Raw genomic sequence first — 15,551 nt, 5'->3', positions numbered from 1 at the left:
TTTTGGGAGATCTGTTTATCTAATAAGTATATTATTTAGTTATGTTTCCTTTTAACGAATTGCCAATATATCATTAAACTAAACGGGGTTGATTATATGTGAATTAATGACATGCAAACTGATTGCATGCGAATCACTTACACGTAAAGCTGTTTATGTGCAAACTGTTATATGTGATATGCCTATAAGTCAGTTGTTTAGTATGTGAATTATTTATGTGTTTTCTTGTGTTGTGCGCATGTGTATTCACTGAGCTTTCCCAAGCTCATCTGTTTATTTTCTTTTCCCTTTCAGATAAGTAGTGTGCGAAATAGCGAGGAGGGTGGCAATTCAGTGATCAATCGCACAAACTTTTTTCTACAGTATGTGCATCAAGCTTATAAAACCCCAAGAAGGTAATATGGGACATTCCCAGGCTAGAGACTTAGAATGGGACTTAGATAGTTTTGGAAAATTTATAATTTTTTTAAAGGGTGTAAATAAAATTTTCGGATTGTTTAATTTTTGTGACTTTTTCATATTCGTGTTTCCCTTATTTGGTTGAAATTTCTGCTTGAATTATATGATACTGCTTATATGAACTAACAAGACATTTTGTAGCTAGTAGAGCCTGTCAAAATTCAAGTATGCCTTATTCCGCTTTTTATATGACTTATTGCTTGATTTAGAAAAGCATGCTCTTAGAACTAATTGCTTGCATGAAATCTTCTGTATATGTATGGTGAGGATGGATGGTTGGTGTGATTTATGGTAGTTTTTTAGAGAGTCACCTTTGTGGCTAATGTGTTCCTTGGAATTTGGGTCGGACCGTCCTAGCCAGGTTTGGGGTGTCACAAGAATTCGAGGGAATTCTTACTGTAGAGTGTAGCGATAGGGTAGAACCTATTTATACTGTTAAACTAAAATTGCTAAATATATTGCATCGTTACACATTAACATGCTTGAATAAACTTTCAATTTCTGCTATGTTATACAATTACTAATGTCTTGAGAACTATTATTATCACTATTTGGCATTGATTTACTTATAATGGAACTCACACTGAATGCCATAGCTCAGTCCCCCTTTAATTTTCATCCTTATAGATAACCCACCAAGTTAGGATTCGGACACGGCATTTAGAGGGTCTCGGCTCAATTATAATCACAAAATTATTTTAGGTTCATTATATGATTTATTATATTATTCGAGGACTATAGTATTTTATTTTGAACTGTGGCATGAGACTTAAGATTCTGAATTTTATTTTGCTTGACACTTAATTTTATTTTAGGGTAATAAGAGATGATTATTAATAAGCTATACATGAAACCCCAATTTTTATTTAAAAACAACCACTTATCACCTTTTCGCTACTATACCTTAATTAATGTTTTGAAGATTAATAAATTGGTAATTAACTAAGTTTTCTACTAAATTAAACAAAGGTTTTTAAATTACTATTTTCAAAACCACAACAGCTCATTGGGTCTGTAATACCCCAGATTTTAGGGTTAGAATTTTGAGCTTTGTGGTCGGGGGCAGTAAGTAGTTTGATCTATTGTGTTTATTTTCGCATTCTAGTGTCAGAATGGACCTGCTGGTCTGGTGGTTGGAAGTGTGTTAATATGCTTTTAGGTCCTGGGTTCGAGTCCTTAGGAGTGTTTGGAGGGACCATTTTTGTTTTTTTAAGGGTTTAGATAATTATTTCCTTTATTTAGTGCTTTTATATTATTATTATTTATTTTACTTAATGTTTATTTTTATTTTAGTTTTTAGTTTTTCTTCTCTTCTACACATTCTCGATCGTTTTTTTCTACTATGCTTTTATTTTTGTTTTTGGCTTTCTTCCATCTTTTGAAAAGGAAGAGAAGAGAACGGTTTTGTTTTGGTTTCAAAAAGTTTTAGGTTTGTATTGAGGTTGTCAACGTGTGTCGATTGGTTTCTAGCATCTTGCTTACTATCAAGTGTCGGTTTCAAACCTTTGTTATTCTATTTTTGATTTGTTAATTCAATTTTGTGGTAATTGATAATTTTGAGTGTGTATTCTGAATTGTGTAATTTAGTATTGATTTGTTGTGGAACTCTACAGTTTTTTTAGGCTTCGGTAATTAAGCAATTGGGGCTTGTGTCGTTTCAATTATTTGTAATTTAGTGTGTTGTGGTTGGTTTCTAGGATACTTGGATTAGGGGTCATTTTAATGACTGGGAACAAGACTTTCAGTCCATTTCAGAGTGGTTTCATGACCACATGGGTGGCCACATAGGCGTGTGCCTACTTACATAGCCGTGTAAAATAGGGAATCAGGGTTTTCGGGTAAGATTAAGTGCCACACGGTCGTGTGGCTGATTCGGGAAAATTAGTCAATTTTTACACGACCATGTCTCTTGGGTACACGGGCATGTGCAATTGGGAATTTAGGGTTTTCGATGATTTTTGGTGCCACACGGCCTGGCCACATTAGCATGTGGACCCACACGGGCGTGTGAGATCTTCATACGCCTGTGTCTCCTCTGTTATGAATTTTTAGCACTTTTGGACAGTGAGTTACACAGGCTACTCACACGGCGTGTGTCCTCTCTACATGGGCATATAGACCCCCACACGGCTGGGCCACACGGCCGTGTAGCCTTATGTCACCAACTTTTGTACTGTGTTTGTTTTTTACTTGTTTGTGATCTTATGTGTTTCGACCCTCAGTTAGGCCTTAGAAAGGGTGGTTAGGACTCTGTTTTGGCTCAGACATATCTGTTATAAGCAATCGTTGCATTAGTTAAGTGACTCGTTAATGTGATGTTGCTTAATCTTTGAATATTATGATATAAGATTCTAAATTTGGTCAGTTGAACGTGCGTACTTCTGGTTCTATTTATCTGGTGTGTGATTGTTTGAAAATTATGTACATCGATTCTGTAATAGATTGACTAATTATGAGCTTCTACATCTGTGTAATTGTCAGTGTTTGGTGTGCATTCTTGCATTTGCATTATGATTTTGGGTTTGGGATATGAAGAGAAGGAAGTCTGATCTGATTTGGTAGTTTCAACTACATACATCTGTATAACGGTTTACCGTACAGTAAGATACTTTTGGCAGCTCAGCTGCATACTGTTATTTACGTGGCTTTGTTCTGCATGCACAGTGTGTAGGGTTGGATGGGCCTTTCGAAGTCCTATGTGGTGTGTAGGACTGGTTGAGTTTCTTATAGCTCATTTGTGGTGTGAATGGGGGACGTAGAGGTGTTTGGCTGGATGGGTGGGTTTCACGTTGATGCATTTGTTCCGTATTTTGTCTGTCTGTCTGATTGCAAGATTAACGATATATAGATTGATGTGTTCAGTATTGATGGTTCTGTTTTGGTTGTGATGATTATTTAGATACCGGATTGCCATTGTGATTTTTTTAATAGTAGCACTTAATTTTCATTTTTTTGTCATTACGAACTCACACTGAGCTCATGTAGCTCACCGCCCTCAGTTTCCCTTTGTCAAGTATTTCATATGCTATTGTTGGACTCGACACATTGGAGGTCTCAGACAACTACGTTTAGAATCAACTTTAAAAGTATTTTTATAAATTCTACATTTATAAATAAATTGTTTAAACTGTAAATTTTATTTAGAATATTGTGGTATGAATTTTGGGTTTTACGCACATAAGCATCTTTTGGACTGAAATTTTTGTAATTTCGGGATTTTACAACAAAGAGTTTTACATAACTTAAATACCATTTTTTTTCTAGATGGTTAAACTAAAATTTTTCCTACGATCACTTTAGTGATTAATGTAACCTCCAAGATTCGGTCTAAACTTGTAAGCTAAGTTTTGATGTATTACATTTAGTGGTATCAGAGCTAAGTTTACAAAAACTTGGCTTGTGTTTTTACGTATCCATGTGCGCACTTGTTTGTTTTAAAAAAAAGGGTTGTGATAAACTGTACCATAGTATTTTGAGATTATGTGTGTTACACTAATTTTGAGGAGATAATGTCTCAGACCCCGATGCTGGTCCAAGGTGAAATTCGAAACTGTAAGATTAAAAAGATAGATTTCATATTTATTTTGTGCTCGTTTTCTGAAAATATAAATACTCAAAGTTAGCCAAAAGACCAATATGGTTCTAATGGTAAGCATGATTGTGAGGGTCAATCTGGTGATACTCTCGAAGAGTCGTTGGCTTCTTCAGGATGTGAGCTTGTTCAGGAGTTAGGAGTTAATGTGGTTCCACCAACTTCGGGTAGCGATAACCCAGAGGTTAGAACCGAGGCGTTGACTCGAGTGGTGAGAGAGGTATTAGAGAAAGTCTTCGAGGCTAGTTTAGAGAAGAGTAGAGAGTTAGTTCAAGGTAGGTGTGTGAATTGTGGGAAGAAAAGGGATCATAGTCCTTTGAGGTTAGAGCATCATTCTACGAAGCGTATAAGAAAGCAGTTGGGTGTTAGTAAAGGTTCTGCGAATGGTTCTAGTAATGGAATGAGCGTATCGGTTTGTGGGCACCGTAAGAAGTATCATTCGGGTGACTGTTGGAAGAATTTGGGTGCATGTCTTAGATGCGGGTCCACGGAGCATCGAATTAGGGAGTGTCCGCAACGACATTGAGACATGTATGGTTGTAGATTGTTGTGATTCTGTGTGTTGGTTATTTGAATGACATTGATAATTATTCATTGGATAACGTTTATGTGTAATATAGGATAAATAAGTATCTGCTTCAGTGGCTAAGTGTTTTAGATATGTATTTGAGGTTTGTGTTCGAGTTTCTGTGTATGTAAGAATGTTGATTTGGTTTATGGGATAGATGTTCGGGTTAGGTGTGTGAGGTGTGGAAGTATAATATGGTAGTGCTGGGGTTTGGAGTGTGTAGCAGGTGCGTAGTGGTAGAGTTTGTATTAAACAACTGTTCTGTTAGTGGAAATTTTCGGGACGAAATTTCTTTAAGGAAGGGTGAGTTGTATACCCCAGATTTTGGGGTTAGAAATTCTGAGCTTTGTGGTTGGGGGCAGTGAGTAGATTGATCTATTGTGTTTATTTTCGCATTCTAGTGTCAGAATTGGCTTGCTGGTCTGGTGGTTGGAAGTGTGTTAATGTGCCTTTGGGTCTTAGGTTCGAGCCTCAGGAGTGTTTGGAGGGACCATTTTGTTTTGTTTTAGGGATTTAGATAATTATTTCCTTTATTTAGTGATTTTATTTTATTATTATTTATTTTACTTAATGTTTATTTTTATTTTAGTTTTTGGTTTTTCTTCTCTTCTACACGTTCTCTATCTTTTTTTCCTCTCTACTTTTCCTTTTCCTTTTGGCTTTCTTGCTTCTTTTGAAAAGGAAGAGAATATAACGGTTTTGCTTTGGTTTCGAAAAGCTTCAGGTTCGTATTGAGGTCGTCAACCTGTTTCGATTGGTTTCTAGCGTCTTGATTGCGTATTAGATGTGGGTTTCAAACCTTTGTTCTTCTATTTTTGATATTTTAATTCAATTTTGTGGTAATTGATAATTTCGAGTATGTGTTTTGAATTGTGTAATTTAGTATTGATTTGTTGTGGAATTTGACAGTTTTTTTAAGCTTCGATAATTGAGCAATTAAGGCTTGTGTCGTTTCAATTATTTGTAATTTAGTGTGTTGTGGTTGGTTTTTGGGATACTTGGATTAGGGGTCATTTTAGTGACCAGGAAACGAGACTTTTAGTCAATCTCGGAGTGGTTTCGTAACCACATAGGTGGCCACACGGGCGTGTGCCTGTTCACATGGCTGTGTGGAATTGGGAATTAGGGTTTTCGGGTAGGATTAAGTGCCACATGGCTAGGTGACATGGCCGTGTGGCTGATTTGGGGAAATTAGTCAATTTTCACACGGTCATGTCCCTTGGGTACACAGGAGTGTGCAATTAGAAATTTAGGGTTTTCGATGATTTTTGGTGTCACACGGCTCGGCCACACGGGCATGTGTACCCACACGGACGTGTGAGATCTCCACATGGCTGTGTCTCCTCTGTTATGAATTTTTACCACTTTTGGACAATGAGTTACATGGGCTGCTCAAACGGGCGTGTGTGGCCTCCACATGGGCGTGTAGACCCCCACACGACCTGGGCATTTTCTATACGGTCGGGCCACACGTCCGGACCACACGGCCGTGTGGCCTTATGTCACCAACTTTTGTACTGTGTCTGTTTTTTACTTGTTTGTGATCCAGTGTTTTTTGACCCTCGATTAGGCCTTAGAAAGGGTGGTTAAAACTCTATTTTGGCTTAGACATATCTGTTATAAGTAATCGTTGCATTAGTTAAGTGACTTGTTAATGTGATGTTGCTTAATCTTTGAATATTGTGATATAAGATTCTGAATTTGGTCGATTGAACGTGCGTACTTCCGATTTTGTTTATCTTGTGTGTGATTGTCTGGAAACTGTGTACATCGATTCTGTAATTGATTGACTAATTACGAGCTTTTGCATATGTGTAATTGTCAGTGTTTGGTGTGCATTCTTGCATTTGTATTATGATTTCAGGTTTGGGATATGAAGAGAAGGAAGTCTGATATGATTTGGTAGTTTCAACCGCAATACATCTATATAGCAATTTACCACACAGTATGATACTTTTGGCAGTTCACTGCATACTGTTATTTACATGGATTTATTCCACATGCATAGTGTATAGGGTTGGATGGGCCTTTCGAGGTCCTATGTGGTGTGTAGGGCTGGTTGAGTTTCTTATAGATCATTTGTGGTGTGAATGGGGGACGTAGAGGTGTTTGGCTGGATCAGTGTGTTTCATGTTGATGCAATTGTTCCGCATTTTGTCTGTATATCTATTTGGTTGCGAGATTAACGGTGTATAGATCGATGTGTTCAGTACTGCTGGTTCTGTTTTGGTTGTGATGATTATTTGGATCCTAGATTGCCATTGTGATTTTTTTTTTAATTGTAGCACTTAATTTTCGTTTTTTTTGTCATTTCAAACTCACACTGAGCTCGTATAGCTCAGCCCCCTGTTTCCCTTTGGCAGGTATTTCGCATGCTGTTGCTGGACTCGGCACATCGGAAGTCTCGCACAGCCACGTTTAAAATCAACTTTAAAAGTATTTTTATAAATTCTGCATTTATAAATAAATGGTTTGAACTGTAAATTTTATTTAGAATATTGTGGTATGAATTTTGGGTTTTACGCACGTAAGCGTCTTTTGGACTAAAAGTTTTGTAATATCAGGATTTTACAACAGAGAGTTTTACGTAACTTAAATACCATTTGTTTTTTAGATGATTAAACTAAAATTTTTCCTACAATCACTTTGGTGATCAATGTAACCTCCGAAATTCAGTCTAAACTTCTAGGTCAGATTTTAGGGTGTTACAGGGTCATATCAGTGGCTAATGTAATCTTCCAAATTCGGGTTTAACGTTTAGGCTGGGTTGGGAAGGTTACACCATGACTTTAATGAAATTAGAATTAAGTTAAGAAAATTAGTTAATTAGAAATTAATTTAGTTAATTTAATTAATTGTTATAAAATAAATTGATAGAAAGTAAAGAATAAAGAAAATAGGAGAGCAAAAGAGAGAGCGTATTTTATTGATCAATCGGAATCATCTACAATGCTTCTCCAAAGTCTATATTTATAAACATAAGAAGTATAAATGAAATAGAACTCTGCTTCTAATTACTATTAAAGTTTAAAGTACTTAAAAACTTCTCTAGATCTTGATGGATATCCATTTAATAATAAAATATTCATAACACTCCCCCATGGATGTCCATTGGTAGATAATGTATCTCGTTAAAACCCTAATAAGATAAATACCCTGTGGGAAAAAATTCCTAGTAAAGGAAAAAAAAGTACATATATCTATAATACACATAATATGTTGCCTCATTAAAAACCTTACCAGGAAAGCCGAATGAGACAAAACCTCAGTTAAGGGAAAAATAGTACAATGCCTATTTACTCCCCCTCATGAAAACATCACATACTTTCTCATATTCTACGTATTCAATCTTGAATACTAGGTTTGAAATGGCTATTTGAATGCATTTGCTAAGCATTTATATCACCATTCTTTTGAAAGTCATGAGTGGGGGAAAATTTGGGGAAAATATATTTTGATCTCTTTAGGAGTTTCAACAATAATCATAGCAAACTTTAATCATGGTTCTTCTATAAAAATATAAATATGTATTTTGGATCATTTTATAATCCTCTTTTAACTACTATTCACTCAATCAAATTTACCACATATGTTCAAATTATTTCAATTCATATAAATGAACAATTTCTCGAGAATTTCAATATGCTTCTGGCATTCTAAATCCTTCAGGGATTTTAATATAAACTTTACTATATAGTGATTCATAAAAGGTTGTAACAACAACCATTAGACACAAGTTAAATCTTTTATGAACTATCAGGTTAATAACATATCTAAAGGTTATTGTATCTACCGCAAAAAAAATATTATATATTTTCATAATCATGCCAGGACTTAGCAAAACCTTCATATTTTTTTCCGTTTTTGGAAAACTACTTCATTTGTACCCTCACTGGCTTTATACCTTTAGATATTTGGACTGTTGGTCTAAAAAATCCATGAATTTAATTGTACTTAAGTTGCGTCTTTCTATTTTGACCAATTTATTCCATATCTATATATTCTCAATAGATTTATTCAAAACCTTTCTTTTATTTCATTATTTTAACAATAAAATTGCATGTAAAACCATTGTCGACCACTCTTATTATTAGTTCCACATTTTCTTGAATTTACATAACTGATTGAGAGCTCTTATTTTCACTATTTTAATCTTTAGTTATGTCTTGAGTCTCTTCCAGAGTACCCGCCTCCACAATATGACTATCTAGAAGAAATTTCATCTTTGGAACCAATAATCTATTATTTATTCTAACTGATTGTCCTACTGGGACTTTGATTCAAAATATTAGATGGTATATAACATTTGGTTATTCTCATTTAGTTTCTGAATACATCTGACAATTAACTTGTAATAAAGTGAGTTATCCTTTTTGAACTTCTGGTTCAAATTACTCTCTATAAAGATCCAGATAATGATAACTCATTATAGGCATTGATTTCATTCAACTATTATTTCTTCCCCCCTAATATTGAAAAAATAGTCAAATCAAAATAGTGATCACAAATAATGTCATAATTGAATCTCCAAATACACTCAAAACATCTAATAATATAAAAAGACTTGTAATTAATATATATTCCCAACTTTCTTTGAGGATTCACTTATCTTTGTGTGTTGAGGTAGAGTAATTGGAACATATACGCACATACAAAAATTCAAAGATGAGAAATATTTAGCTCTGGACTTAAAACCAATTATAATGGAGAGTATTTATAACTTATTGGCTTGATGCGTACAACATGTAAGTCAACATAATCTCATGTTGAAATAGGAAGTTTAGTTCTCATAAGCAATGGTTTAAATATTAATCAGATGAGTTCAAGCAATAATTTCTCTAAACCATTATGCACATAAATAATAAGCTTTTACAAAAGTTTTTCAAACTCAATCAATAAAAGACTGAGATATAAACTCATCAACTTTAGCAATATGAATTGTCTTAATTGCATAATCTAAAATTAAATATTTAAACAAGCAATCTAGCAAACGACAAGTTGCAAGTTGATAACACATATATGATTATTTTGTAGATGCATCTACCAGAAATCATATAATATCAAAATAATCCATATGGTGGATGAATAGACCCATATTCATTTCAGAAATGCAAGACATTAAATCTCAACTTTGGCTAGTGAGTTTATAATAAGCAATTTTCATTGAGAACAAGCAACAAATGAAAATTTTAAAGAATTTTATGGTTCTTTAATGAATGTCCATATGAATTCTCAATTAATTTTTGTATCATATATGATCCAAGATGTTCTAATTGTGTCAAGTAGTAAATACATTTTTATTAGTAACTTTTGGTTTATTTAAAAATGCATTTCAATTGTAAAAATAATGCCAATATAAATTGTAACAAATTGATGATTTTATTATCATTCCTTTTACTTTGTATCCACATATAAGTACCATTGTGACATTTACTACTAGAAATGTCCAAATCAATGTGAAGTTTATAATGCCACTAAGTCGAATAAATAAATAAAATTTCCAAACAATTATATGCAATACTCACTTCAGGGAATATGCCAAAATCTTCAATTATAAAAAAGTTATAAAAGTTATTATATTTATTGCAAACATTCACTTCAAAAAATGTGCAAAAAATAATTCAGACAATAATGTAAGCATATATCGTATTTCTTACCAATAAGATTATATAGATATCATTTGTTTCAAGGAATGATAAATTAATATAAATCATTGAACATTTTGTACTAAGAACAAACATTTGACAATATTATGAATCATTCATCTTCTTCTTATCTATTTGTCAATAATGACAATCAGTTAAATTTTCATAATTGTTAAGAATTCCTACATTCACTTCAGAGAATGGAACAAAACTGGTGGAAAAAATAACTCGTTATTTTGTTTAGCCATAATGAGATATGAGATCAATTCAAAATACTTTTAAAGCCTTTATAACAAGAGTTTTGCATAATCAATTAACTACCAAGAATAATTGGCTAGGTCTTGTATAGAAACAAGCCTAAATTAAATATATCAATAAAAGTCATATTTCAAATATTAAAATATGACATAATGAAAAACTAGCAATTTTTTCTTTCATAACCATCATCATAAACATGCATGAAACTTAATTCAAAATTCAACCATTCATGCTCATAAAACTTTTCATTTACAATTGCCCATGCCATTTCTTTAAATAACTAACACATGGAATAATATAAAACATATAAACTACTACCTTTAACAATTCTTTGAACTAAATCAAATTTGAATAACCATAAAGTTCATTGGTTTATTAACACAAATTTGCATACTAAATATGTTTTAATCAAATATATTATTTAATTATAAAACATATTATAGTAATATAAGTACATAAGTTAATATTCATTTTCATGTACAAATGATATGCTTAAAACAATATGTAACCCATGTAATCAAAACTTAAAAAGAAGATCATCTCAAATATTTAAACCATATATAAAAATGATTTAATATTTAAAGATGTACCTTTTTTTTCTGTATTGAGTCTTGACGATTTTATCAAGATGTAAACAAATTAAACTCCAGTAGTAGACTTTGATCCAATTAAAATCTATTAATAGCAAAATTTGAGAGTGGATCTCATTTTCCAAGTGTACAATAGGTACATAACCAATGACTTTTCATACATAAGTTTTCTCTCTTGCAAGTTCTCATCAGTAATATTTTTCCACATAATTTTAATTAAGAATTTATTTTGAATACTGTAGAGTTATACTCATAGTTTTTTTAAAAAAACTTGCAACTTCAGATGCCTCCAATCATAATGAGATTTAGATAGAATTACCATATTCTATTGCTCATAAGTAGATCTTTCACAGTCAAATATTTTACTTTCAACCCTTTAATGGGGATGATGACAAAAGAAGATCACAAAGATAATCACAATCAATTCAATTTTATAACAAAAGTAATCAATAACTCAATCCTTCATTTTTTTCATCTTTTCAAAATAGATATTTATAGCAATAGAGATTTTTATTAAATATAATCTTTTCTTCACTCACAATCTCAATATGATATCCATTATAATGAATATCTTTTAAAACTAATGTATTAATTATCACAAATTTTGTGCTTTTTAAATATTGATATATTAAGCTTTCAACTAATTTTGTACTATAATAATATTTGTTTGTTTTAGTACCCAATAAGATAAATATTTTCTATCTGTAATAATAGAATTCATTACTACGTTCTCATATCATTCCTCAAAGAATATTAACAAAAAACAAAATATTTGGGCATATGCCGCATATGTGGCCAATAATCTTTCACATCAAATTGATAATATAAGTTATCTTTATCCTTTGAAGAACTATCTTAAGAACTCTCGTTGTTCTCTTATTTATTACTATGTTCCCACTTTTAGTGGTTCATGATTATATCTTTTATTTTCTTTACGTTTGCATTCACTTCGGGGAGTGCAACAAATCTAGTAGGAAAAAATTCTAAACGCCTCCATAGATTCTTTACTTCATAATCACCATCGTAAACATACGTGGATTTTAAATCAGAATCTATCTATTCATGTTGTCATGATTAGTCTTTAATTATAATAAACATGATATAATAAATAAATCATAGAAAGATATACCTAAATATCTTTAACATCACCATCACCCACGTAAGGATTATATAAATTTCTTTGGATAATGATTACCTATAGTGCGCAGGCCTCAATTGAAGACTAAAATTGCAACAGCTCTAGAAGGCAATTGACAACAACTTGAGCAGTAGATTTAGAGTGACCGTATTATAAAATAAAAGAGAATTGTGCTGATAACATGTTATAAAATAAAAAGATAGAAAGTAAAGAACAAAGAAAATATGAGAGAAAAAGAGAGCGTATTTTATTGATCAATCAGAATCATCTACAATGCTTCTTCAAAGTCTATATTTATATACATAAGAAGTATAAATGAAATAGAACTCTACTTCTAATTACTATTAGAGTTTAAAGTACATCAAAAGTTATTTAAATCTCAATGGACATCCACTTAATGATAAAATATTCATAACATTAATCAAATAAATAATATTTAATTTCAAAAATAAAAAAAATATTGGGTTGGATTAAATTCTAAAGTGTTGGGTCAAAAATTTAAAATGCACATATAATTGGACCCAAATCCCTTCATATTACATGAGGGGTGACAACCCTGGTGTTATTATCTAGGGTGTTAATGATGGTCGTAAAACTAATTAATAATTCGACTAAGGCAAGCACACCTATCGAATAGTAGTATGGTTGAGGTGAGACTGGAAATATCGTATCCACGAGGACTAAAAGTACTAGTAATTACTATCTTTTTACTATCTAGCCTTAGAATCAAAGGGATATTTTAAAAACTAAAATTAAATATCTAATTAACTAAGATTACGATAGAGATAAAAGTTGGAAAATACTTTAGGAAAACCGTTGGAGAAGACAATACCTAAGGAAGAATCCATCTAGACTTCACTTATCACTTCTGAATTAGACGATTTATTCACTTGACTTAATCCATAGAAATCCCTGATTTATGTTAATATCTCTCTCAAGACTAAAAACAACTGACTCTAGGTTGATTAATCGAAATCTCTTTCTAATTAAAACTCCGATCGTCGCATTAACTCGATCTATGGATCCCCTTATTAGATTTGACTCTAATTCGATAGATTTATGTCTTCCTATCTCTAGGATTGCATGTAACTCCGCTTAATTATGGGCGATCTACTCTTAAACAGGGAATTTTCTTCCTCTAAATAAGCACATCAAAAACCTGAATTAATATCATGGAATATTAAAGTAAGGGTTAAATTCACAATTAAGAATAAGAACAAGTATTTATCATATAATTCAAATAGTAATAAGATTCGTCTTAGGTTTCATCTCCTTTAGGTATTTAGGGAGTTTAGTTCATAATAATAGAGAGAAACATCTCAAAATTGGGAAAACAACAAAACATAAAGAAACCCAAAAACTTCGGTAGAAACTGAATGGAAATCTTCAGTCTTGAAGGAGATCCTGCTTCTGGGATGATTCCGATGGCTGACCTTGAGTGTTTTCTGCGTTCTACTCTCCGTGTCCCCTTTAATCCTCTTCTAGGGTGTTTATATATACTTTGGAATTCTTCAAAGCCCTCAAAATTAGCCTTTTTCGAGTAGAATTAGACTTAGGCTAAATAGGGATACGGTCGTGTGCCACTCCCGTGTAAAGGTGCTCAGGCCATGTGTAATTTTGACTTGGTTTAATGTCGACACGGCCATGACACACGGGCGTGTGAATCACCGGTGTGAAAGTGCCTAGGCCGTGCGAAACACTGATTTAGGCTCAAATTTGTCTGTTTTTGGCCTATGTTTCGCTCTTTTTGCTATCCTAAGCTCTCCTAAGTATAAAACATGAAATTAAAAGATTAAGAGCATCAGATTCAATGAAATCAAGAAAAAATCATCCATAAATACGCCAAGAATGGGGTAAAAATATGTATATATTATGGTTTATCAAATATCCCCACACTTACGCATTTGCTTGTCCTCAAGCAAAATCCTCAACTCACAAATAAAATAAATCCTTCTCAACTTATAATTCTCATCAATAATATTTCGAAGTAATCCCTAGCAATCATACATTGAAAGCTTAACTAAAAGAACATAAAAGTTTCCAACAATCCAAATTGAACATTTCAATCATAAAATCATAGGTATCCCCCTTTATCTAAGTAATTACCTTTAATTCCAAATCGACAAGGGTCAACATTCCTTACTAAAGATTCACTCAAATCACTCAAAGTGTTTAAGGTTCAATAATTAAGCACTCAATAGTTAAACATGAAAAGTTATTACCATAGGCTTGCATGAAAAATCAAATCTCCACCACTATAATAAGATGATACACAAATCAAAAGGTCTTTAACAGGGTTGTAATGGGGCTTAGGTTAAAGGTGTGAATAAAGGCTGAAAATGAGGGTTAGAATCGAGATTAATTTAAATAAATTACCAAACTTAGACAAATGAAACTAATTGCTGAATTACAAAAAAGTGTCAGGATTCGAACTATCCGAAACTAATGATGTGAGCTTTTATCAACAAAACAACTTTAACTTATCCAAGCTCTTTAGACAAATATGTGACTGAATGAAAATAAATATACTATTTTTTTTAAGAATAAGAACAAGTATAATAATGGAACGTACATAATAATAAATAACTCAACAACTGGAATGAACGAACATAGTTAGGTAACTAATCAAATCAAATATCGATAAAAAGGGAGTCAATGAGAAGGGAGAAATTCTTAACAAATAAAAAATGGTTAATTTGAGGGTTACTATTAAGAGGAAAAATCAAGAAATAATAGTCAAGGCTCAAAAGGGTTCACTAAGGGTCAATTGTATGGGTAGGCTTTTTATGGGGTAAATGGGTTAAAACCTAAGTGCCTTTATCATTTTAGTATATCAAAACAAGGGTATGGTCTCGACATGTATTATTGCTGCAAGTTCTAGAATAGCAAATCAATGTTGACACACTCATAAAAATTTAGTGAGTAAGAAAGATATATGCTCCAAAAGGCTCAAAATCTCACGAAAGTTATGGGTGTTTGATGTCAATCCTGTAAACTCAAAACTTCAAGATAATACCTCAATTCAGGGAAATAACCTAACAATTTTAATTCTCAAAAGTCAACTTATCATGCTTGATCCTCTAATGTCTAAAAGTTTAAACAATCAATGCATAGTTACCTATGATTTAATTCAAAACATATCAATAAAAATCATAAATCAATCAAATTCATTCTAATAGTAATATGAGAGATTTATTTGAGAACAAGATAAAAATTCAGGGATTTTCTGATAATCATAAATAATCTCCCCACACTTAAGATGTACATTGTCCTCAATGTACAAAGTTAGATAATAATATGA

The sequence above is a fragment of the Gossypium hirsutum genome, chromosome A13, assembly GCF_007990345.1.
Source record: "Gossypium hirsutum isolate 1008001.06 chromosome A13, Gossypium_hirsutum_v2.1, whole genome shotgun sequence".
NCBI lineage: Eukaryota > Viridiplantae > Streptophyta > Magnoliopsida > Malvales > Malvaceae > Gossypium > Gossypium hirsutum.
Note: the sequence above shows the minus strand (reverse complement) of the source record.